This window comes from Falco cherrug, chromosome 6 (assembly GCF_023634085.1).
Source record: "Falco cherrug isolate bFalChe1 chromosome 6, bFalChe1.pri, whole genome shotgun sequence".
Lineage (NCBI taxonomy): Eukaryota > Metazoa > Chordata > Aves > Falconiformes > Falconidae > Falco > Falco cherrug.
In genome coordinates this window covers 61,526,550-61,550,715 of record NC_073702.1, presented here as the reverse complement: position 1 = coordinate 61,550,715, position 24,166 = coordinate 61,526,550, and the positions used below count along the sequence as shown (strand labels likewise).

The 24,166-nt window shown below is 41.3% G+C and overlaps 1 protein-coding gene across 1 annotated transcript in view; it reads left to right on the top strand.

Annotated features, from left to right (window-relative positions):
• The window catches only part of SLC35F1 (solute carrier family 35 member F1), a 253,909-nt gene that overhangs the window by 177,949 nt on the left and 51,794 nt on the right, over positions 1 to 24,166 (top strand). The gene's annotated exons all lie outside the window — the stretch shown is intronic.

Genomic DNA, 24,166 nt, shown 5'->3' with positions numbered 1-24,166 from the left:
AGTAAGCTCTTCAGAGATGCACAAGAATATCCACATCTGCCCTCCAAGAAAACAGGACTCTTAAGTCTGAGCATCACTGCTGTGGTACTGCTGAGCTGCCAGACAGCTCAGGACAGGACACCATGCTGCAATCAGTGCTGGGCACTGCCTCACCAGGTGGCCTTCTGTTGAGCCAGTGTCACTTCACCTGGCTTACCATCCGTCTGGGAAGAGTGATTTGAATTACTGGCACCTGAAAGATGGACATGCAGGGGCTTTTCTCTGAGTGAAAGGAAGTTGTCCCAGACCCTGAGCATGGTCATGACTCTTTATTTTTCTATTATCACAGAATTGTACTTAGGAAGACAAAAATGAACATGGTACAGGAATCTGTCAAGAGCATAAAGAACATGATTTCTCTGTGACTGCCTAGACTTAAAAGTTTCCCTGTCCTTCAGTTATTATATTCTGGGATCACATTTCATCAGTTGATCTCAATTCTGCAAGCCATTTAAGCATGTGCTTAACTTTAGTCAGGAGTTTAGGCTTCAGTAGTATTCTGGAGTGTTTAAAGTAGGTTTTATCACTCTGGTCGTCTATGTTCTTTCATATATACCTGTGCCCAGGTCAAAATATCACTCAAGCACAAGTTTAACAACCTCAGATGAGGCCCGTGCTCTTTCCCATTATTCCTGTTAAGTATTCCCGAGGTTTCTCCTTTCCCCATTTTTTTTTTCTCATGCTTGTTTTTAATATGAAATTGCTACCTCTCCTTTTTTATCCCTTTCCAAACTCTTTTCTGTTTACATGGAGGAAATGTTTACATGTACTTTCACTAATTTTGACCCACTGTCATTTCAAGTTGACTTCTCTAACAAGAGACAAAGCATCTGATGCGACGCAGCAGCAATAACTGTTCTCATCGTAGGTGTTCAGCATAGGTGTGCCAGTCCCTTTCAAGGTATTGAATTACCTGCCCGCTATCAACCATTTGGTTCAGTTAACTCTTAATGAGAATGACCGTATTCTGACAAAGGCTGGGTAGCACAGTCAGATTTATAATTGTAGGGTCTGTACTTGCCACTGTTGAGTTTCGTTATGCAATGGCCCAATCTTGCTTCAAGGTGCACTGCTCTGATTCAATACTGAGAGTAGTTTTACTACATTGTGTACCTATCTATTTGAAGGCCTGTATTCATCAAACAAATGAAGAAGCCAGGAAACACAAAGTGAGTGAAGCTGGGTGCATTGCACTGGGTGAGTGTAGCATGGGCTGTAGCCCCCTCCCCTTCTCCCTGGCTTCCCTGGGCCCCTTCCTGCAGCAGTGCCCAAAGCAGGTGCTGGAACAGACCAGAGGTGTCACAGTGACACTGCTAAGAGCCTCGATGAGATGTCTGTAAATGTGACACCTGGTGCCTCTCCTTTGCCTGTAACACTTCTTTCCCTGTGATAGAAATAAACTTGGTCTTACACAGTTTGTTTTTGACAAATCTGTGTCACTGTCACCAATCTTTGCATTGCATTCCCTCAAGCTTTATCAATCCTTGGAGAGAACTAATAACAATTTGATGGCTGTCCTAACAGCTTTTTCCAGCAGCCAAGGACAGTGCTTTTCAGAGTCAGCTGATTTTAAAACAAAAAAATTATCTAAAGCACTCCAATCTATCCTTTTGCTCTTCTAGCCCAAGCTGTTCCCCCTTGGCAACCAGCAAGGGCTGGTGAGACCCTAGAGTTTCAGTGCAAGCTGTGTGACCTTTGCATGCTATGTCTCTTCTTGTGGAACATTACAGTGGCTTTTAGAGGTGCCAGCCTCCAGGAGCTATACATATGTAATGTGAGAGGCAGCTGGGGACCCTGCCTAGAGAGATAAGCTTGCAAAAGGTGGACAGTTAGGAATGCTATAGAATCATAGAATGTTTTGGTTGGAAGGACCTTAAAGGTCATCTAGTTCCAAGCCCCCTGCCATGGGCAGGGACACCTACCACCAGACCAGGTTGCTCACAGCCCCATCCAGCCTGGCCTGGAACACTGCCAGGGATGGGGCATCCACAGCTTCTCTGGGCAGCCTGTGCCTCACCACCCTCACAGGAAATCTACTCTTCCTTATATCTAACCTAAATCTACCCTCTTTCAGCTTAAAGCCATTCCCCCTTGTCCTATCACTACATGTTCTTGTAAAAAGTCCCTCTTCAGCTTTCTTGTAGACCCCCTTTAGGTACTGGGAGGCTGCTGTAAGGTCTCCCCAGAGTCTTCTCTTCTCCAGGCTGATCAACCCCAGCTCTCTCAGCCTGTCCTCATAAGAGAGGTGCTCCAGCCCTCTTATCGTCAAATATTATTATCTGTTTTAAGATGTGAATTTGAGAGGAACTGGAGTGATTTGCATATGATTACACTGGTTGTGTCTGGCAGAGCCAGAAGAACACTCAATTTTTTATATCTGAGATTAATAATTAATAACATAACTAACAATATTGGTTTAATATAACCAACAGTCCTGGATACTCTTTACAGTGCTGGTGATTTTCCAGGATAAGCATTAACTTCTACAGACTGACACTCCCTCAGCTAATAATTCTGCCTAGGCTGCTGAAAATCTTGTAGCTATGAGTCTTTGCTTACCTAGGCTGCTGGTGGACTTCTGGCACTGGTGAGAGTACAATATTCCATTACCGATCTGCTGGGCACTCTAGTTCCTTCAGCCGTTCAGCTTTGATTAACAGGAGTAATTAATTGTACACTGATGAGGCTTGTGGTGACTAAGCCTGCTGCATTTACGGGAGCAGCATGTGGGTGCTGGGGTGCCAACTGTGAAGAAGGAAAGAGAACAAGAGAAAGAAGCCGTGTGGACTTCTGTTCCTTTGAAGTGACCTTTCAGTGCAGGTTCTTTACTTTTGCATTTCCTTAATTTTATTATTTTCCTTATTTGTTCTGAAAAGAGTCAAGCATTCCTTGAAAAGCAATTTATATATAAAAAGTTTTCACATTGCGATTCACCTGATAAGGTCTGCAGAGGGGACATATTTGCACTGACAGGTTGGCAGCCACACAACCTCTCCATTTTCTAAATGAAAGGAGAGTAGCAGCAGGAGATCTCCTACCCTCTGCCTTTCGGTGCTGGAAGAAACCCAAAATCTGGCCAACAGCCGTTCAGGGAAGCCAGCTATTTACAAGCTGCAGAAATGCACGGACACTGGGAACGTAACATACCGTGCCTTCTGTGAGAAGCAACACAGACAAGTGACATTTGGGTTGGTGATTTTCTGGGATGGGGGATGGGAAGCTTGACCTAGCAGATGCAATTTGCTTGCCTTTTTTCTTTTAGCATAACAGTTCCAAATGTGTAATAATCTAAACGTATTTTTAATTCTTGGTTGTAAAAGAAAAGGCAAGAATAAAGACTAGATAATTTTCTCCCCCATTCAGTTTTATAATCTAGCATGTAACCAGCTTGGGATCACTTTTCCATTTCCTTCAAACATACTGGCAGGGAAAGAGGATGAAGGTGCCTCGAAAGCCTACTACCCCCCTGCCATCTCTGTGGTATGAGTGTCATCTTAAGAACACTAAGGTGAGGAACCCTCAGTCCTATGTTAGGGGTATGATCACTCCCTCCATATTTATCCACATAGAACAACATACGTATGCTGTGCATTTTAACCTGGGACACATATGCAGCCATATCAAGGCAGCAGGAAAAGGTAATCTCTTGACTTCTGCCTTTGCTCTGAATTAGTCTGCCAGGCACCAGTAAAATTATTTCATAACCTACTACCGAAATGCAGCACAGTATATATCAGAGCATCTCATGGAAATGGGAACAGGATTTTTGTGAATGCAGTAACAAATAAATGGTAAATTATCACAACTTGCTGTTAATCCATATTTGCACAGTCCTGCACATAGCATACTGAAAAAGAGCATGCACCTTTAACTGTAATGGGCAACATCCCCTGTGTTGAATGCTTCAGCATATGGGTGTTTCTTAGCTGCCATAAATCTTGGTATTCCTCTTAGTGATGTTAAGGCCACTGTGAAATTACCCAGTTAAGAAATCCTTAGCTGCATTGCAAAATGTGCTTTAAGTGGAAAAACTTATAGTATAGAGATTATAATTGTCATGGTTGCTTATATATGTACCTAATTAAAACTTTATCTTCCAGTCATTCTTGGGTAAAATAGTGCTCATGATACTTGGAAATTTGTGGCTTCTTGTTAGCCACATACCTGACTTCATGGCCAAACACTCTGTTGAATCCCAGTCTCACGCCACTGCCTGCCTTCCCAGCAAGGATGCCTGGCAGCTCTGCTCCACTCCTTCCCAATGCAGCTGTTTGTGAGAATTCAAGTTCTTGAAGGATGGGGAGCAGACATTAGTGATGCTGCTGTCATCTTAAAAATCAGATAAATTAGTACCGTGTCCTGCAGAAGGCAGAAATCACTTCTTGGTCGCATAAATGTCACTGCGGACTAATAGCAGTAAAAATAATTAATAACCCTGCCCAGGCTCAGTGTTTCTGTATATATTTAGTCAGTACAAGCTAACACTTTAATTTTGCAGATTTAGCTAGATAAATGGCCTGTTCTCTTTCACTGAATCTTAGTTAAATGTACTGGTGTGCATTTTATGGAAGGGTTTTACAATAATTACAATAATGTTAAAATAAGTTTGTTTTCCGTAAAACACAAAGGGAAGCTGGTAACTGTCTTCTGCATAGTTATTAGGTTATTTATCTTGAGAAGTGAACGTCAGCCATATGCCTAAAATGTTGTTCTTTGCTACCGAATTAATTTACAGAGCCTAAACAACTGCCTTTAGTACCCGTGAACACTGGTGATGCCCACAGCATGGCTGACCCCACCTGCCTGATGCAGGCAGCCAGTAAACAACAGATCACAAACATTTTTAAGGATTCAGATGAACCTTCTTCAGAGGGGACCCATGTGTTACAAGCAAGTTCATGCTGCTAAATTGGACCGTACATGGGTGCGAATCCCAGTGGGAATACCTGACCTGGGATCTTCTCTGGTCCAACTGGCAGTTTTCTGACTTTGTTAGGTGATAATAGACCAAACACTAGAAATATGATTGATGTCTGTGATCCAGTAAGTGGTGCCTGTGTACGATAGCTTTCACACCACCTCTGAAGGAAACAGAAGGTCCTTTCATTAATTGGTCAAGGCTGGAACAGGAAGTCTAATAACTTAAAGATCAATGTTTCCAGAATTACGTTACATTGAAAAATCAGTGCTGCTGCAAACTACAAGAAAAAAGCCAATTGGTGGAGGACCACCGCACACCCCCCCCGAAAAAAAAATATCTTTAAAGAATAAAGCCTAGAGTGGATTTACCAGACCAAAACCTGAAGTATTGCTGGATAAACCCTTATTATCCAGTGTCAAGCCCAATAGCATGCATGTAAATGAGTGTAACAGAGATGATGAATGGCTCAGACTGGCTAACGCTCTTAGGAGTGATAGAGTTGATGAGAATTTGAAGTACAAAAGGTTTTTTAGAGCATTATCTCTGTGGTTTTTGAAAGATGTTATTAAGTTAACACACTCATCACAATCTTTTCCTTTCTTATGTATGACTCTTGTGGTTAGAGTTGACTGTGTCCCTCTGAAGAGAAGCTAAGCTATAGTGGCAGCTCATATTATAAATGACAACAGTTTATATTGCATCTTGATGCTCAGGCTGATGGTCAAGGAGGTACATTAAAGGTAAAACTTAAAGCAGGCATAGCAATATTTGGGAAGGCACTTGTTCCCTTTCTTAATCTCTGCCTTATGTTGGGGTGCAAGACATGGGAGGTGGAAAAGAAATGAGAGCTTATAGGATGCCTAACCCCTCAATCTGAAATATTTATCAGACAGATGACTTGAGAAATTCACCTGGCAGGAGGTTTCGTTACATGTATGTTCCCAATCAGGATTCTCAGACCCATATAACAAGCAATTTTAACTTTTTAGACCATAAGCCTAAGAATTGAGCCCCCACCCCTGCTCATTTTCCTCATGTCCAGATTGGCCTCAAGAAAAGCACGATTGCAGAACAGGAATAGTCTGCATTTCCAGATAGGAAAACTTCCATTCACCTAATATGAGGAGGTTATAGTGTGGTTCAGCTGAAGGTAGTGGTATTAATATGCTGCAGTGCTGAAAAAATGTAGTTGCAGTTCTCTCTGTATGATTACCACTCCGGACACCTTTCAGATCACAGGCACTATCCTTCGCCTCCTTTCACTCCAATCAAAATAAAGTTTGTGTGTGAAACCCCAAGTTTCCAGGTTTTCGTGCTACAGCATGAAACAGCAATTAAGGGAAAAGGAAAACCCACTACCTTTTACTGAAGTAGAAATGTAAAGAATAAAAATCCTGAAGGCGTGCTGGGTTAGTGTTTGGGTACTGCCGTGGTTATGCAGGAGCTTTCTCCCTGCTTGATGCTCCTGTCTCGGGTCCCAGCTAAAACTTCTTAGTCTTGCAGTTTCTTTTTCAGCTTACATTTCCTCATCTACAGACAAGGGAGAGCAGGCTTGCGATGGAAGGGATATTGTCCAACTTGTTATCTTGCTCTTTAAGCAGCTACTGGTATTTCGCAGTGGGATGAGTATAAACACATATATCTGTGAAGCAGCTCTTAAAATGACATACTAAAATCCTAATTTTTATGTTGAGTTTTTTGCTTGGACTGAGAGTATCTTTCTCTGCCTTTCAAGAGCAGCAGCATTGGTGAGCAAGATGGGGTGACAGAATTAGCCAGAGCCTTTGTGTCGCTCTGGGTGCTAAGGATATTTTGAGTAGCTGAGTCATTTGACCCCTACTGTCTGAAAAACTTTTTTTTTTTTAATTGATTGTTTGAAAGGGCCCTGGCTTGTTATCAAATGTCAAAGAAGAGAGGATCAGCTGCATGGCAGTGAGGGGAGGAAGAAGGGATACAAGAGGGAGCAGCAGCTGGGAGAGCCCCAGAGGAGTAAAGGGTATGAAGTATGGGCTGTTGCTGTACTCTGTTGCTTCTGGGCTGCACTGACATGTGTTATAGGAATGAGTGTTGTTGCAGAAGGACAGAAAAGAATCAAATGTGAAGACGCCCTCAGCATTATGTGTGTGAAGAGCTCCTTCACCAGAAGTACACTTATGCTAATCCATACATATGTGCACGCAGAGGTACATACACGCTTGCTCCTCCCTGTCTCCCAACTGCAGCTACTTCAGATGAGCACTGGCCAAGAGAAGAGACGGCTCCATGACAGGTAGTTTTGTGAGGAAAAGACAATAGTATAAACCAAACTATTCAAATCCAATAGCCGAGAGTTAGAATTACAGAAGTACTGAAAGTGAAGCAGCTTGTGCTTGTTTTCTTTGGGTGAGTAATTGTGCCCATAGTGCTCTTCTTTGTGTGTGTATATGTATAGCGTGTAGGGGATCAAATGTGTAATCACATCATGTGGGGAGTAATCCATAGTTACTGTGCTCAGCATAATTCCTACTATTGGAATGTTGGAGGACAACGTAATCTCATCTAAAATGATTTTAGAGGGGACTAGGAAGAAAGTAAATACTTGCATGAAACCGTGTGCATATACGGTGTGCACCAGGCCAGGAGGTGTTCATTGCGTTTAGTCCTTTGAACCAGAAGCTCAGTGGCTGCTTTCCCTCTGCTTTTGTAGAAGCTGGACCCAGCTGGCTCTGTCTTTTCAGTTGGAGACAGGTAAATCTGCTGGGTTTGTGTGTATGACCATAAAGCCATATGCCAGCTCCTGACACAGAAAATAAAATGTCTGGCTTAAGGCTGTTGCTGCTTCGTGCTGGAGACAGTCAAATGACGGTGTGGTGGAAGGTGCTAGCCTGAATTGCCTCAGGCTGACCACAAGGGCAGGCATGTGAATATAGGATACATTTGATTTGAATCTAGCAAAACAGGTTGCAAAACCAAAGGCAAAGCTGCAGTGGACATGAAGGGAAAAAAGTACAAAGGGGGAGAGAGTACAGGAGGTGAACAGGAAGAAGAGGGAGAGAGCATAATTATTTGGGGGGGTATTTTGCATTTGAATGCTGGAGTTTTCCAGAATGCAAATCAAACTGACACTTGGAAACATCTGCATGTGTGTTTCTAGCTCACAGGATGCTGTGACTGCAAGAGCTGTTAAAGGCCTGTTGGTATCAAACCCTCTATCAGAAGTGGGTCCTTTCCAATATTTAGTCCCAATTCTTCACGTTATACTTGCAATAGGTAAAGATATATATGATATCACAAAGTAAGATAACAAGAAATGATGTTGTGAATTATACCCTTCCTGCCTGGGTGAAGCTTCCACCTTAGCCCTTCCCTCTGACAGAGGGCTGCACGCTGTAAGCAGAAGGTTTGAAGCAAGAGCTGAGAATGTAAAAGCTACATCTCAGAATATACTCCCTACATCATGACTAATAATATGATTATTATTATTATTAGAATATTATTTTATTTCATTTTAGTTTATTTTGATACCATTTAAGGGAAGCTTATCTTCTTTTTGGAATCAAAGTGTCTCTTTATGATTTATTTAAAAATATCATGCAATAAAAATATGAAGTATTTCAACTACTCTGTTGTTAGGTTATGTATCACAAATATCAGACCATGAGTCCATCAGTTCACTTCGCTTCTCCTGAATTTCTATGAAATTATTTAGAAGTATATAAATAATGAAAACTTGAAAAATTAATTGACTAAAAATCAAAATGAAATCTCAAACTTGTAAAACAGATCTATGAGAATTCCAGTGCAAACTTTTTTACATCTCACTGGAGATAATATTCAATTTTCGTTTAAAAATGTTCATTTTGTCTAAGCAAATTTTATTGCTTTTTGTCTGGTGAAATTGATGCAGAAATCTGAATCCCAGGAAGATTTTTTTCAGCCTTCCCTATTTGCAAATTATGTAAACTGGTAAGCAATTATAAATGCAATCATTTATTTTGAAGCAGGAATTTTTTAGAGGAAGTGTGTAAGATCACAGAAGATCTGAATAGTTATTATGGATCTTACACATTTAAGAAACTCAGAATTTGGCAGTAGATGAGTATGTAGTTTAATATCTTGACTAAACTAGTGTACAAGAGAATATCTGCATACGGTATTGTTTGTGTGGCATGTAAGTTCCAGGGAATAAATCTGAATAGGTGTGGTTGTGACATACATGTTTATGTACAACTTGCTCAATTCTTAGGGTATGCTTTCCTGGACCAACATATTGGATGGTTTTGTTTGTTTGTTTTTTTAAAGCTGTTTTTCCAGGATAATGTCTGTAATGGGTGTGTTGGATACAAATGTAAAGGTGAGATATGTAATCAGGTAATACCGTAGCCCTGATGTTGATGAACTATACTGATGTATTCTGTCCAAAGTAACATCATCTCCTAAAGGAGAATTTGTGTATTTTTATGCCCAAATATTATGCATTCCTCTCCAGCAACATTAAATAGAGCAAGGCATAAGGAGAGACCAAAAAATAAAAAGAGAGAGTGTCAGGAGAGCTTTGCAGCCTTTTGCCAACACAACACAAGAGCACACTGATGGTTTCCATTTTTTAAACAAAAATTGGCTTATTATGTACTCTTATCTAGAAAACAAAGCTCAATCTGTATGTCTAAAAGCTAATCAGCTTGTTATTAACCTCATAAACAGGCCTAAATCATCATCCCTTTGGAGTTGTCTTCTAGCTCACTTAGGAGTAGCAAAGATCTTTTATGCAAATGCTGATTATTGACAGGCTGAAATTACCGAAGGTATGTGTGTGTTATTTCATACACATGGAGATGGTAAGGAGCATAATGACAAATTGAACCACCCCATAAGACCATGGAAAGGCTGCCTGTGGCTTTCCATGAAAATCTTGAGAGCAAGAAAGAGGAATGGGGTGCAGGAAAACAAAAAGAAGGGCTTTTTGAGCTTCTACTAGTGCACTTGTGGCTATAGTTGGCTACAATACTTACTTGGAGATTGATGATCTTATGGTCAGCCTATAAATCACAGTGGCTCACAGATCTTTATAGGGTATTTCAACTTCTTGTGTAAGCCTAACATCATGGCTAGCAAAGTAGATAAGCCCCCTTCCTGTGCAGGTACTGCATGTGTGGTTTTAACAGGTGAATGCATATGGCCAAGCATCATGGTTATGTCCAAGTGCTACCTTCATTCTCTTCCTTTGCCATCTGTCTGGCATGGTGAATTTTATGCCATCAAATACTAATTGCCCCTTGGGAGTTTCTCACTAGAAGAGCTCATCCTGGTGCTTGCAACTAGAAACCCACAACTGTGTGAGCATCCCAAAGAATCTGGTTCACCTGGGCTGTCCTGCATAAATTTCACTTGAAACCTGTGCTCATGTTACATAGCTAGTCTCAGTTGTAAAGTTGCTGGGAGGGCTGAGCCTTCACAGCAGAAATACATTTAACAATTTATAGATCTGCTATGGAGGAGGTAAGTTGAGACACCTACTGCTGCTTCCACATTGCAGAGAGCTCTGATTCTTTGCTGTTATGCACTTCACAGATCCATTAGCGCACTGGACAAAGAAGGTGTAACTCATCTTCACCCAGGCTTCGCTCACTGGGGACAAGGCTGCAGAAGATCAAGGTCATACTTTTTAAAAATTGTGAATGTGTATCAAAGAACGGGACCAGTTATGGGATGTTCAGTGGTGCCTTCATTCTTTTTTGAGTCTCAGCTTTCCCTTCTGTGATTCAGGGATCAGCAGCAGCTGCTACTTTTCCCATCAAGTTCATGTGCAGATTTGTCACCTGTGAATTGTCTTCCACTGAAAAAATTCCATCCAGCTTTTCTTTACAAGAAGGTTTTCTTGATGCTAGATGGCACCTGGCATTTTATGGGAATTACTATATTAACTGCATTTCCCAAAAGCTTATTATTCTACTTCTCTCACAGTCTGGGGCTGCTTTACTGTTGCTGGCAAACAAGGTTTCATACTTACCCATCATGACCTTTGTGATGTTTGAGTCTTCCACACCGAAACTGAGGTAACGTCTCTTCTCTGAGAGGGTCAGACAGCCTACTCAGGCTTTCTGACTGCTTGATCCTGTGTGATAGAATCTTCATTCTGCTTGTGCTCATGAGTTTTCTGAGAGATGGGATTGGTAAGGTGACCTCTACTTTTGGGATGGTTTCTTGAAGCATTGTGCTGATGCATTGCTCGGTATTGGATGCATCAGTACAACACTTATATATAACATATCAAAAATGTGCTCTCTCTGTGCTCTGCAGCCCTCAGTGCTCTGTCAGTTTTGACAGCATCTTGTGCTAAGAAGGTGCACTGACTCCCTTTCATGTGCTGAACAGTTGTTGCATGACTGTACTGCTCCTGGGTTTCAGCTTTGGGATGGGGGAAAGGGAGAAAAACCATAACTCTTTCACAACCAGATTGATGAAATTGTCAAAGAATATCAGTAGTATCTGAGTCGGGTATGCGTGCTTGTAAGCACGGGAAACTATGCTCCTGAATAAAATGATAGATGGCAAGATGGTGAAGGTTTTGTTGATGTAACTAACCAGCTGGATGTGTAAGGGGGCATCCTGTAGCTGTGATAGATGGTCATAATTCACACATTAATGGTTGGGTACTTCATCAGTTGATGGAATTTCTGCTTGGATATTAATTGCACATGGTGTAAGTTCCTCTGACCCTGCAGTTTCACATTATAGAACTTCATGTTGCAGTTATCAGCCAGAATATCTTCCTAACACATTAGTATTTATTTTCCTAAAAAAGGACTGGGGCATATTTCTAATTAGGTGTTATTTCTCAGTGTTGTGGAAAGGCTACTGTGGCAATTACTGTTAAAGCACAGGCAACATGGTAAGATAATGCCAGTGAGGTATCTATCAGCAATTTGCTTATAAATCAGGATTCGTGTAAAGGAAATGCTTTCCTATAATAAGGTTGCTCATTGCAAGTATCACTGCTTTTTTATTGATGGAGATTTTTTTGAGCAGTGTGGCAATCAGCTGGGATCAAGAGAGGAGCAGTTGCTTCTCACAGCTGTTTTGTCAGGATTGCCTACCTTTCATTGGTGTTTTCAGATACATATTCTCTTGAATTCTTGGTGAGGATGAGTGTAAGATTTTTAACTTTGAGTGCACCCTGCTGAGCACCGTATGATTCAGTACCACACCATGCAGGAGAGTTTACAGAAAGTGATGCAGAAATGGCAAGCACTGAGCACTGATTATCTCAAGAGGCATCTTAATACACTGTAGCAATATACTTGCATTTATCCTGAAGCCAAAACAGGGGTATTGGCTGCCTCCCCCACTGATCTCTTCTTGCTCTGCCAGGACTCCCAGCTCTATTGAGACTGGACCCCAATGGGCACCAAACCACTGTTGTGGAAAGCACCTGCTTATGTGCTGACTCCAGATTCTGCCCTTAGCACTAGCTCTTCCTAAAACCACACTTGGCTTTTCCAAGATGCACAGTCAGTTTCATACTGGGTGAATTACTGGAGTTTTTCTTACTAGGGCACTATAGCAAGTAGCAAGTGTAATACTAGTTTGTCATTGATTAAGCAGCAGCACAGTGGCATTAGCTCTCCTGCTACATGGTAACTGAGGATCTAAACTACATCACTTTATTGTATGTATTTGATGAGATCCTGGATTTCTCTATCATACTTTTGTTGGCTATCACCTTCTACCATGGAAATATAAAACATGTTATCTTCAGTTAATTACTTTTTCAATACCTGACAGATGTGCACAATCTCCAATCATCAGCAGTACTAGATACATGATTCCAGTTGGAATAGCACTGACTGAATACCTCTCAGTTTATACATCTATACATCCCACTGCAGGTAATTTTTGCCAGACTTTTGGAGGACTGCAGACCTTCAGCTTGCTAGCATAGCATCTAGCTGCTTATCAGTCCCACTCTCAATCTCTTCATTATTCCAGATGCACAGCTACAGTAATTAGAATCTGTGTTTTTCAGACTTCATGGACTGGCTTAAGACTAGACTGCCATTTAAGACTAGCTTAGGCTTCCACTAGGAAGGGACACAAAATTTCCTTTGTCTGTAGATCTCAGTTATCGCTTTGTATGTCAGTCATTATTTTGCTCAAAAAGAAGACCAGGTGAGGTTCAGTGCCTGCTACAAAGCTGCTTTAACTAATTTATTGAGGCTAAGCTGGTACATACTGAACATTTAATTAACGTTCCTCTGTAGAGCAAAACAATGTCTGAACTATATTGCATCAGCTTGCACAGCTCTCCACCTTTCTGGGTATGACTGCACTTATGTGCTAGTCCTGACAACTGTGCTTCTGAAACCTGGCAAAAAATACACAAAACTACACTACTCTGACTATACATGTGCTAGAGGTGCTTCATAAATCTGTGAGTTGTCTTGTTACAGAGTTTGAATCGTGGAAAATCTGCACTGCACTTGTCAGAAATACTACAGACCTGACTGCATTGCGAAGTTTTTCTAGCCCAGTTCTGTCAGCTCAGGAGGAGAGAAGTGCATGCTCAGTGACTACCCAGGATAGAGGGCTGCTCTCCATCGTTCTGTTGTCTCCCAGATTGCTTGCTCCTTTATGTAGATATATGGTTACATAGTGCTCATCCATTTATCTGATACTAATATTGCTAAATTTCCAAAGGTCGTATTGAGACTCTGTTGTTTTAGGTACACAACAGGTATGCAACAAAATATCACCTGCTCCAAACAACTCATCATCTAAAAAACGTCTGGCCTGATTTCTAATCTTAATGGTCATTCTGGGTAACTCACTCAGGATTATGTGACAACAAACAGCCAGTTTCTTCAGCAGAATTGCCTATAAATGTCTAGTTGATGTGGTAGCTATGTGATTAGGCCAATTAATTAGAACGGTTCAGTGATGTTTTATGCTTTTAGTAACACACATCAGTAGTCATGTTGCAAAGGATATAAACAGGTGGGGTTTTAAGTACTTTTGATCATTATAGATGCAACATTGAGATTTTTATCTGTATGACTCCTGAAAGTATCATGAAATAGGCAAATTATTGAATTTGTCAGCTCTGGGTATTATTTGAAGCCGTGTGTTTCGCATATTTCTGTGTGCTCATGCCTGCATTTTCTCTATTCTTAACTGGGTTTACTCACGACTTTTGGAATTACTGCCATGCATAAAACAAGGTGCTCATGCTGTGGCCAACAATGAAGGACCCACAATGGGTTGGTGTGTCTTGCAGGCTTCTCTTGAGCCTGTGCTGCTGGTCACCATGGAGACAAGAAGTGTCCTGGACCGGCCCCATAGCTGCTTTAGCCACTTAGCAGCCTTCTACATTTTCTGCTTCGTGTGTAATTAGTGGCATTTCCATATAATCTGTGATTGTTCTGGTGTAAGACTTTTACTGTAACCCATTCCCAAAGCTTCTGTATTCCTCCAGGGATAATATTTAATATTTAATTTGGAAGTTTAGCAAACCTTCTTGCAGTTCACCAACAGTGGTGTGAGGAAAGTCCCAGAAGGGGAATAACTCTGCTAGCTTTTCCCACGGCTGCTACCGCAAATAGATACTCCAAGAGGACTGAGTGCATGTTTGCAGCATCTTAACACAGAAGAATACTGAAATACCTCTAGAGATCATGGAGCATTTGTAAAGCCATATTTATCCTGAGCCAGCCAGCCCTAACGTGTTCTGAATTCTTCAGCCCTCCCCTTGACCCTGGACAATGGCATGAAATAGCGCTGGGGGTTAGGATTGTATGTATTTGCAGTTAACAGTATTATTTCCAGGTTAAGTTTTAATTCTATCAGCAGTGCTTCTTTAGCATTGGCTTCCCATCTTATTCTCTTTAAAATGTTAGTTTAGTTGTTGCTAAACAAAAAAAAATTCACAGTATTGGAGTGTGCGTGCCCTTTGTGTTCAAACCATGAAAGACAACACTCCTGTTTTCAGTTATACACCAATAGCCTTTTTCCTCCTAGTAGTACTGTCTTCTTAGTAGTCACCTGTAGAGGACTGAAGGCAGTGGGTTGATTTGCATTAATAACATGCAGCTGTGGCCTTGCCTCCAAGGCAGTGGGTTGATTGACATGGATGATGTGCAGCTGTAGCTTGTTCCACTAAGTAGTTAAATAGCCCTGAGGATGGTGGGAGAGGGGTTGGATGGAGGAGGAGCAGTGTGGTCTGACCTCTGGAGGAAGGAGAAACAGCATGGACAGTAGAATCTGCTCGATGGTAAAAGCCTTGTTGCAGCAGTCACCAGCAGACAGATTTCTTTCTTAATGGATATCTTTAGGTTTCATAGTCTGTAAAAAGTAGGTTCTCCTTCATGTTTACCACGTTATATACAGTCTTTGCTCATATTTCATGCCAGTATCTGCTGTTACGTAGTAGTTTGATGAACCCCAGAACTGGCATCGCCTAATCTCTTAGGGATTGATGTCTCGTATTGTATGAGCTGGTGCCTAAGGAGATGTAGAGTCCAGACTCTGGTGTCTAATAAGTAGCAGGTTTACCTCCAAGCCTATACATAGTGGTGGCAATGTTAGATTTTCTCTCTTCTACTCAGTTACCTACTCACAATAAACCTGTAGAAGCTAATATCTTTGCACTCTGTGTCAGATTAGATTTAAATTGGTTCAGGGTGTTCAAATGTTACTGATGGGGAACAGACAAAGATACGCACTCCTTGACTTCCTTGTTTTCTTCTTATTGTCTTCCAAAGACAAAGCTAGAAATTCAGCTGCAGTGGGATCTGCTTGATCTATGGGTGGGTGGTTAGTAGTAACAACAATTTACATTGTGTCTTTTTGTCCCTTTTTTTTTTTTTTACTATCTCAGGCAAATCTCATGCTTTGGGGAATAAACTTTATAGGAATCATGAATAATTAGATAATTCATTATTCATATCTATCTGCTGGAGGAAAAAATGTCACAGAGTGAGTAGGTGGCTGGACCAACCTTTTGTAATGCATTGATGAAAGGAGAAGGGAAGGAAAAAACAAAAGGGAAGCTCACATACCCTGACTGATTCATCTGCCTTAAACAATGAACATTATTTCTTCTAAGATTATTTGACTTTAAGTAAGTCTTGTGAATAGGATTAACATGCCCAAGATTATCCAGTAGGATAAATTATTCACACAAATTACACATTTATAAATGACATAATGGAGATATATACAGATTTCTTTAATTTCACTAACACTCTGGTAAATTCAAAAATGAGATTTTTTTTTTTCTTATGAAAACCTTTCTTTGCAGTGCTGTAAGTAGCTTCATACTAGATAAAATAGGATAAACAATGAAAAAAGGGCCTGACTGGAGAGCTTACAGTGTAAAGGAATAGTACCGTTTTAGAATAGAATAGACTACTTCAGTTGGAAGGGACCTACAATGATCATCTCATCCAGCTGCCTGTTTCATGTGAGACTTAGCCAGGTTTAACTCCAAAAGTTGGAAGACTACAGCGTTAGCTCAGAGATAACTTACGTCTGAGAGTACTGTAGATCAGAAATCAATTTTGAACTTTTCGTGCATGAAGATATGAGGACATAATAAAATCTCAAGTTTGAGGGAAAGCTTCGCCTTCTCGGTGTGCTCATGTCCCTCCACATTACAGAGGTACAGGTGCTTCTCCCAGGACACAATCTGCCATTTCAGGAAAGGTGCTTACCTACGTTTAGCCTGGTAGATAAAGCAACTTAAATGAAAAATTTGTGTGCTGGAAACATCACAGTGTTTTTTACCTTGACATTTTAAAGTGCTTGGAGTTTGGAGATCTAGTTTTTGAAACAGTGCACTGTTCAGAGCTTTCTTCAGGTCTTACACGTGGTCTGTTTCTTGCAGTAACATGCAGCACTGTGTCAGCCACCAAGGGAAAAACTGTATGTAACACGGTGGGAGGGCAGGTAGAGAGAAACTGAGGCATCAGCAAAATTGCCAACTACTTTATTGTTGCAGTTTTAGTTGTAAGTTACTCATAAAAGGAAGTTGTATGACCAGTAATCTAATGAAATAAGAAGACAGCTGAAGATTATCAGATCTAACCACAGAGCTTAGGGTAGATCAAAAAAAAGGCACTAGAAAATAATCTTTTCATGTTTTATGAAAATGCATGTTCAGATTCCTAGATCTGACTTCAGCTATTATGATTTACAGCCAGGGTTGAACCAGACTGATCTGCAAAATCTCTTAAAGGAAATAACAAGTCTAAATACTTCAGGTGAGCCTGTAATATAGTAACTTGAAAGCTACGTTATGACATGTTAATAGACTAAGCATATTATGGAAAAGAGGAGGCTCAAAATGATGAAAGTAGCAGCCAGAAAAGGTACAAACCTTACCTTCAGTTTGTGTTCCTCCTAAAATAATCTGGTGATCAAGGGTTATATAAAGTACCTTTTCAAAAACTGCCAGACAAATAAATGTTAGTATGATAGGTAGATATTTGAACATTAGGGAGTTGAAACAGACAACAAAAAGAAATAGAACCCCTTCAAAACTGAAAAATCCTGTTGATTGTGACTGGCAAATAAGATTTACTTCCTGAGTAGGTGAAAATGCATTGCCATGACACAGCTGACCCCCAGCAAGGCACATATGCCAGCTGGTGCCCTCTGACTGTGTTCCACCTCAGCAGCAGGACCCATTGCAGGTTTGCTCCAACACGCACAGCAGGAAGACCTGCAGCCTCATTGTACACTGCGTATCTACAGCAAGGGTGGTGGTGATGGCTGCTGGGTTGCCCTGCGATGGATAGGATGCATGCATGGTTCAGCCTGTGTTGGAGAGGCAGATAGTTGTCTCTTGCCTGGGTCCAGTTACTTGGTTCTCACCTCCCACAGGACTAACATTAAATTGGGAACACACTGCTCAGGACACAGTCTGAAAATTGATCTGAAAACCCAAAATCTTTGTTTCCAGGTAGTTCCTTGCCCTGGCTCACCGTGGGGCCCTACAAGCACCAGTGCTGGCACCAGGCAGGCGGCAGGAACACACGGCCCACAGCTGGAGCACATGAGCTGCTTGCAGCAGTGATTCGGTGCTGTTACACCGGCAGCATGTCTGTGGGTTATGCAGTTTTCCTACTGTGGGAGAGGGAGCAGAAAGGAGCTCTGGATAAGATCAGATGTTCTGGGGAGGCAAAAGAAGCTGAGATTATCTAGCATCCCAAAAGGCTTACTGAAAACATGGTATAGGACAAAAGCAGTGCAGCCTATAAGCAGTCATCCATAAGGTGAACAGAGTATATCCAGGTGTTTTGTGAAGCCAGACTGGAGGAATGTTCCTGTAAGAACGTTTTCTCTATTGCTTAAATAATTAAGAAGTGGTGGTGTCTTGCCTTTAGGCAACAGTATTACCATAAAGTAGTCATCAGTAATACAAGTAGATATGAGAAAATAAGAAATGATTTTGGGTCAGAGGATTTGCAGTTACATAGGAGAGGGACAGTTCTGAGATTTGTGGAGAGCTGAAAGCTTTTTACAACAGGCTTTAAGTCCCCTGAATTAGCAACTTGGCCAAGGAGGAGACCAGCAAAGTTCTATTGTTCAGACGTGGGAGCCTCTTGGCATAGTAATACACAGAGGATGTGTGTTATGCCTACACGCTGTTACCCCATTTGACTGCCTCCTTCCCCTGGTCCTGCAGCAGTGCTGGATGATTACAAAGTCTGTAGAGAAGCAATGAAGTTCTGTATCTGCAAGAATTGCTATAATGGATGAAAACAGAAAAGAAGCAATTATCCTGTAACTGTGCTTTGTAACTGAGATTCTTTTTTGAAGAAGGTGATAGAAAGTAAATTTTGGTGTAATCTTCCTCCTCTGTGAGATTTTTAGTTCTTTACTGTGTACCACTTGACTGGCATTCCTGTTAGAGGCAGGGAAGGACCAGTGTGCCCAGCAGCCCCCCAGGCTCTTCATGCTTCCTTCCCCCTTGCAAATCTCCTGCATACATTTAGATCTCTTCTGCTGAGCTCTGTGAAGCAGGAGAGCACAGCTCCTTTGATGATCTTGATCTAAATAGCAAATTGTCATCTGAATTAAAAGAGAGCAACTGCAGCAGATGAAAGAGAAGCAATATGCTTATTTTCTGGTCTAGCAGTGCTGTTATTCTACCTGTGTCCCAAGCCCATACACAAATAATTGGGAATTTGCTGTCTTAATGGCTGTTGGGGTTTTATTATTGCACCTCTGAGGCTGTGTGGGTGAGTGTGAAAAGGGTTTTGCACATATATATATATATATGTATTTTTGGTAGACACTGCACAGCTAAAGCCTCTTTTAATTTTCTCTCTAATTTATTTTTAATTTGTAAACCCCCAGGGGTAATTCCTTATTATATGATGTAAAATCATCTCTTGTAAGAACAGCTTGTTTGTTGTTTTTTAATTTGAGCCGGCAGAGGCAAAGATGTAACTTTTTTCCAAACAGCGAGGGCTCCTCTGTATATACTTTCCAGCATGTGTCTCATTGCAAAATTAGTAAAAAATGTAAAGCCTAAACTTATCCTTCTAGAAAGGGCAAAGAGGGGTGTGTTTGTATATGTGTGTGTGTGTGTATTTATCAGTGTTAACAGTATGTTAGACTTCTGAATCTTGAAACATTCTTAGTATCCAAGTTGCTTTTAAATCTGTTACATTTGAATTAGACTGAATACATTTTCAAACGCTTGAGTACTGCTGACAAGAAGGTAGGGGTTTGTTTTTTGAAAGGGGGTCTCCATCAAAAGATGGCAGTGCCTAAAGATGACATTACTCTGTGCACTCACATAAATGCAAGTTCACCAGTGTCAATATGTGCTTTAGCTCACTGGAAATGTTTCCTTTAAGCTAACCTGCACACTTTAAGGTTTCCAGCCAGTCATATAAAAAAATATTAAACCATAGTCACAGTCCTATTGAGATAATAACAAAAACACATGATCTGGCATAATCTCTCTTCCCTTTACATTCAGTGGGAGAGATGTTTATTTTCAAAATATTGGTTATCTCATCCTAAGCAATTCAGCTGGAATATGTTAGGTGAAAAAAAAAAAAAAAGCTTTAAAAACACCTTACCAGCTAGTTCAGGTGTAGGCATGTATGTTTGGTCCTTCTGGCCTACAATGCTTCCAATTCAAAAGACTTCAATAATTCATTTGCTTTGAGTTGTCATCAAGCTAAATAAAAAAAAAAAATAAAATTCTGGTTTAGGTTTTGGTTGGTTGGGGTTTTTTAATCTGTGGTATTTACACACACACACACACCAGTTTTTATGCAAAGGTGGTGTTTGTTTCTATTCAGGATGTAGACTTTTGAATGAAGAAGGAAGCTCTTGATTCCCTCTGCTTCTCATTTTGGTCTTCCCAAGTTAAGTCAAGGCTTCCCACTTACCTCCCTAACTCCTGTTTCCCTTCTCCTTGTCATCTGAATTCACTGAGCATGCCACCTGTGACTGCTGTCCAAAGGTCCTGTCCTGCTGGCAGCCCAAGCCTTCTTCAGGCTGTCTTCCACTGTTGCCTTCTACTGGGTCACTCTTGCAAAAGTGTGACATTTGAATATGGTGGCTTTCTTTCAGCCCCATGTCAAAACCAGGAATCCACCTGCCTCTTTGATTTGTGCACAGCACTGGGTGGCACTTATTGCAGATGGTCATCTTTTTCTCCTGTTTTTCTGCCCAGAAAGTCTCCCACTTTAGGAACAATTAATTCATGTCTATGAATTTGATGACAATGCCAAAGAAATAGAGAGCAGCAAACAAATAACAGTCCCCCAGCTAACAATGTTAAATGAACACTGCTTTTTCATAGAATCATAGAATCATTTATGTTGGAAAAGACCTTTAAGATCATGGAGTCCAACAGTTAATCTAGCAACGCCAAGTTCACCACTTAAACTATGTCCCTGAGTGCCACATCTACACATCTTTTAAATACCTCCAGGGATGGTGACTCTACCACTTCCCTGGGCAGCCTGTTCCAATGCTGGATCACCCTTTTGGTGAATAAATTTTCCCTAATATCCAAACTAAACCTCTCCTGGCACAACTTGAGGCCATCTCCTCTTGTCCTATTGCTTATTACTTGGGAGAAGAGACCAACACTCACCTCACTACAGCCTCCTTCCAGCTAGTTGTAGAGAATGACAAGGTCTCCCCTGAGCCTCCTTTTCTCCAGGCTAAACAGTCCCAGTTCCCTCAGCTGCTCCTTGTAAGACTTGCTCTCTGGACCCTTCACCAGCTTTGTTGCCCTTCTCTGGACACGCTCCAGCACCTTAGTGTCTTTCTTGCAGTGAGGGGCCCAAAACTGCACACAGTATTTGAGATGCAGCCTCACCAGTGCCCAGTACAGGGGGACAGTCACTTCCCTAGTCCTGCTGGCCACACTAATACAAGCCATGATGCTGTTGGTCTTCATGGCCACCTGGGCACACTGCTGGCTCGCGTTAAGCCGGCTGTCAACCAACACCCCCAGGTCCTTTTCTTCTGGGCAGCCTTCCAGCCATTCTGCCTCAAGCCTGTAGTATCGCATGGGGTTGTTGTGACCCAGCTGCAGGGCCCAGCACTCAGCCCTGTTGAACCTCATACAACTGGCCTCGGCCCATCGGTCCAGCCTGTCCAGATCCCTCTGCAGAGCCTTCCTGCCCTCAAGCAGATCAACACTCCCTTCCAACTTGGTGTCATCTGCAAACTTACTGGGGATGCACCTGATCACCTCATCCAGATCATTGATAAAGATATTAAAAGAACTGGCCACAGTCCCAAGCCCTGGGCAACACCGCTTGTGACCAGCTCAGATATACCCTCAAATGGGGTCCATCAGTTTTGCTGACGCTTGTAGATCTGCACAACTGCTAAGTTATTGATAAACTATAATAATGATGTGGGCAGAGGTTATCCTGGTCAGAAGCCAGACTTTTACACACTAAGTAACAGGAGATGCAGCAAGTGAGTGGAAGTGAACACTTAAGTAAGTATGTTCCACAGAGAAAGATGCAACTCCTGCACAAGAGTTTTTTTCCAGGAACAAATTCTGTGTTTTATTTCTGTTATGCTGAACGCCTCTACATTTCTCTGCTTTTCACTGGGCAAGACAAAGACACTTGCTGTGAAGCTAAACCCATGTTCATCAGAGCTGTACAGTGCCTGCATAAATTCATTTTGGCATTGCTTTTTGCTCTACCCAGCCTTCTCAGCTGAAACTGAACTTTTGCAGTTTGGAATATTTCAGAGCTGTTTATCAAAGATAAAATACCATTGCCAAATATTTTTCTTATTTCTGTCATTAGCAAATGAAGTATTGAGAAAGCAAAAGAGTGAACTGTATGTGTCAGGTAAAATTGTAGAAGGTTTGATTTCCATCTCGGGAAAATCTGACTTCACCCATTAGCCAGAAGTCAAGGCTATACATTCATTTTTAAAGGTAACTTATTTGGCCACATCTGAGCAGTACAGCGATCTGTGGTTGGAATTGAAGCTGGAGAAAGAAAAGCATTGGCAAACTAAAGGTACAAAAAGAGTCCTTGAGGTGTGTCTATAGTCCTTGCTCAGACAATCTCATGCTAGTGCAGTTCTTGAGCGTGCTCCTTTTTTCTGCTTTGTAGGTACCACCAAGGTCCTACTGTAAAAAAAAAACAGATTCAGGTGGGATTTTCACTTTTGGAGTAGAGACTACACTGTGATGTCTTTGATTTTTAAATTTTCTCTTTACAATTAAAATGAAAAATCACTCTGAAATTTTAAGTATGCCATTCTGTTGCATTGATTTTTTCCAGTTGGTGTTTTAATGGTATTATCTTGGCAGCATAAAAATTTCAGATACAGTTTCAGTATCAGGAAAGGATCTATCTGTGTATTTTACACTGATATGAGTAGGAATTAGGACATCTAATCTCACATGCTTCTTTGAAAATGCCCCCCTAAATGCATTAAAAGATAAAATCTAAAATATTCCTCTTTCTGCATGCTCAAATAATCACAACAAATACGTAAATGTAGTCATAATTCATGTCTGAAGGGTGGGATTTTATTCTTCATGAGTTCTTCTGTGAGTTGGTGGTCAACAGGAAGGTGTGGGTGTGGTTGAATGTACTGACTCCTTATTTAGGGTCTTAAATAATTAGCCTACTCCCCACCTTGTTTCTGCTGTTTCTCTGCTGCTTAGCAAGAGAAAGAGAAAGAAAGAGAAAAAGAGAAGGGAGGGAAGAAAGGAAAGGAAGGAAAGCTTTTTAGCTTTTACAGTTTTATACTCGGTGTCCTTATCACTGTAACAAATAATTAGGTTATTGCCTAATAGTATCCCACTGGAAGTGTGTATGTTTGAGCATCTGTTAATGAACAAGCATCAAGTGCTTCAGATGCTTTGTTCAGGTAAATACCCACTCAGGTCACCTAGTGTCTAAGATTTCTGAATCAGCTTCTGAAGTAGTTATCCCTTTTTCTGTGATTGCATCTTATAGGATCTGAGATACTCCGGTGCTGTAGAGAGCCTGCCATTTTTGATAGTATGGCAGCACATATGTCAGTGGGTCTATTTGAACCAGAGAGCGAACGCACCTGTAGTGAAGGAAAATGATGGGGGAGAAATGAGAAGCCTGAGCAAGTCTTGGTGGCAACTGACAATGAAGTTCCTTTTCTTCTGTATTTTCCACCACTCATCTTGATGATCACACGCACTTAGAAAGGCTGCAGCAACATGAGTAAATCTCAGAATAGTGGTGTTTTTTAAAAAACTTTAAAGTCTTTAAAGTTCAAATTCTATTTATGGTACTTTGGCAGTACAGGTCAAGCCTTATTAGATCCCTGTTTAGGCTACAGACTCTTAAAGACCTCACAGTCATTGTCAGTATGTCCGGCCCCTTTTGCAGTGGGGTCCCATCATGTCTGGAGCTTACTGTAATGCAAATAGATAACCGGTTTGCCCACCCTCACTAATGAGCTGGCTTCTTTTGAACGGAGAACAATAATAATCTCTAGCCTAGCATGAGGAATGCTTTGACTTTTTAAAAGTTGTGGGTCTGATCTGCAGGCGTATTGTGCTGTCAGTCTTCACGTGGTGGAAATTAAGTACTAGGTGATTGACAGGGCTCCCATAGAAGGAAGTAAACCTGCCTACTTCAGAAATCAATCCTGGGAGCAGGGCAACCTGTCAGGCAAAATCTGTTTGTCTCAGTGCAGCTTTTCTCTAAACAAGTCTCATATTTTGAACCTCTAGGA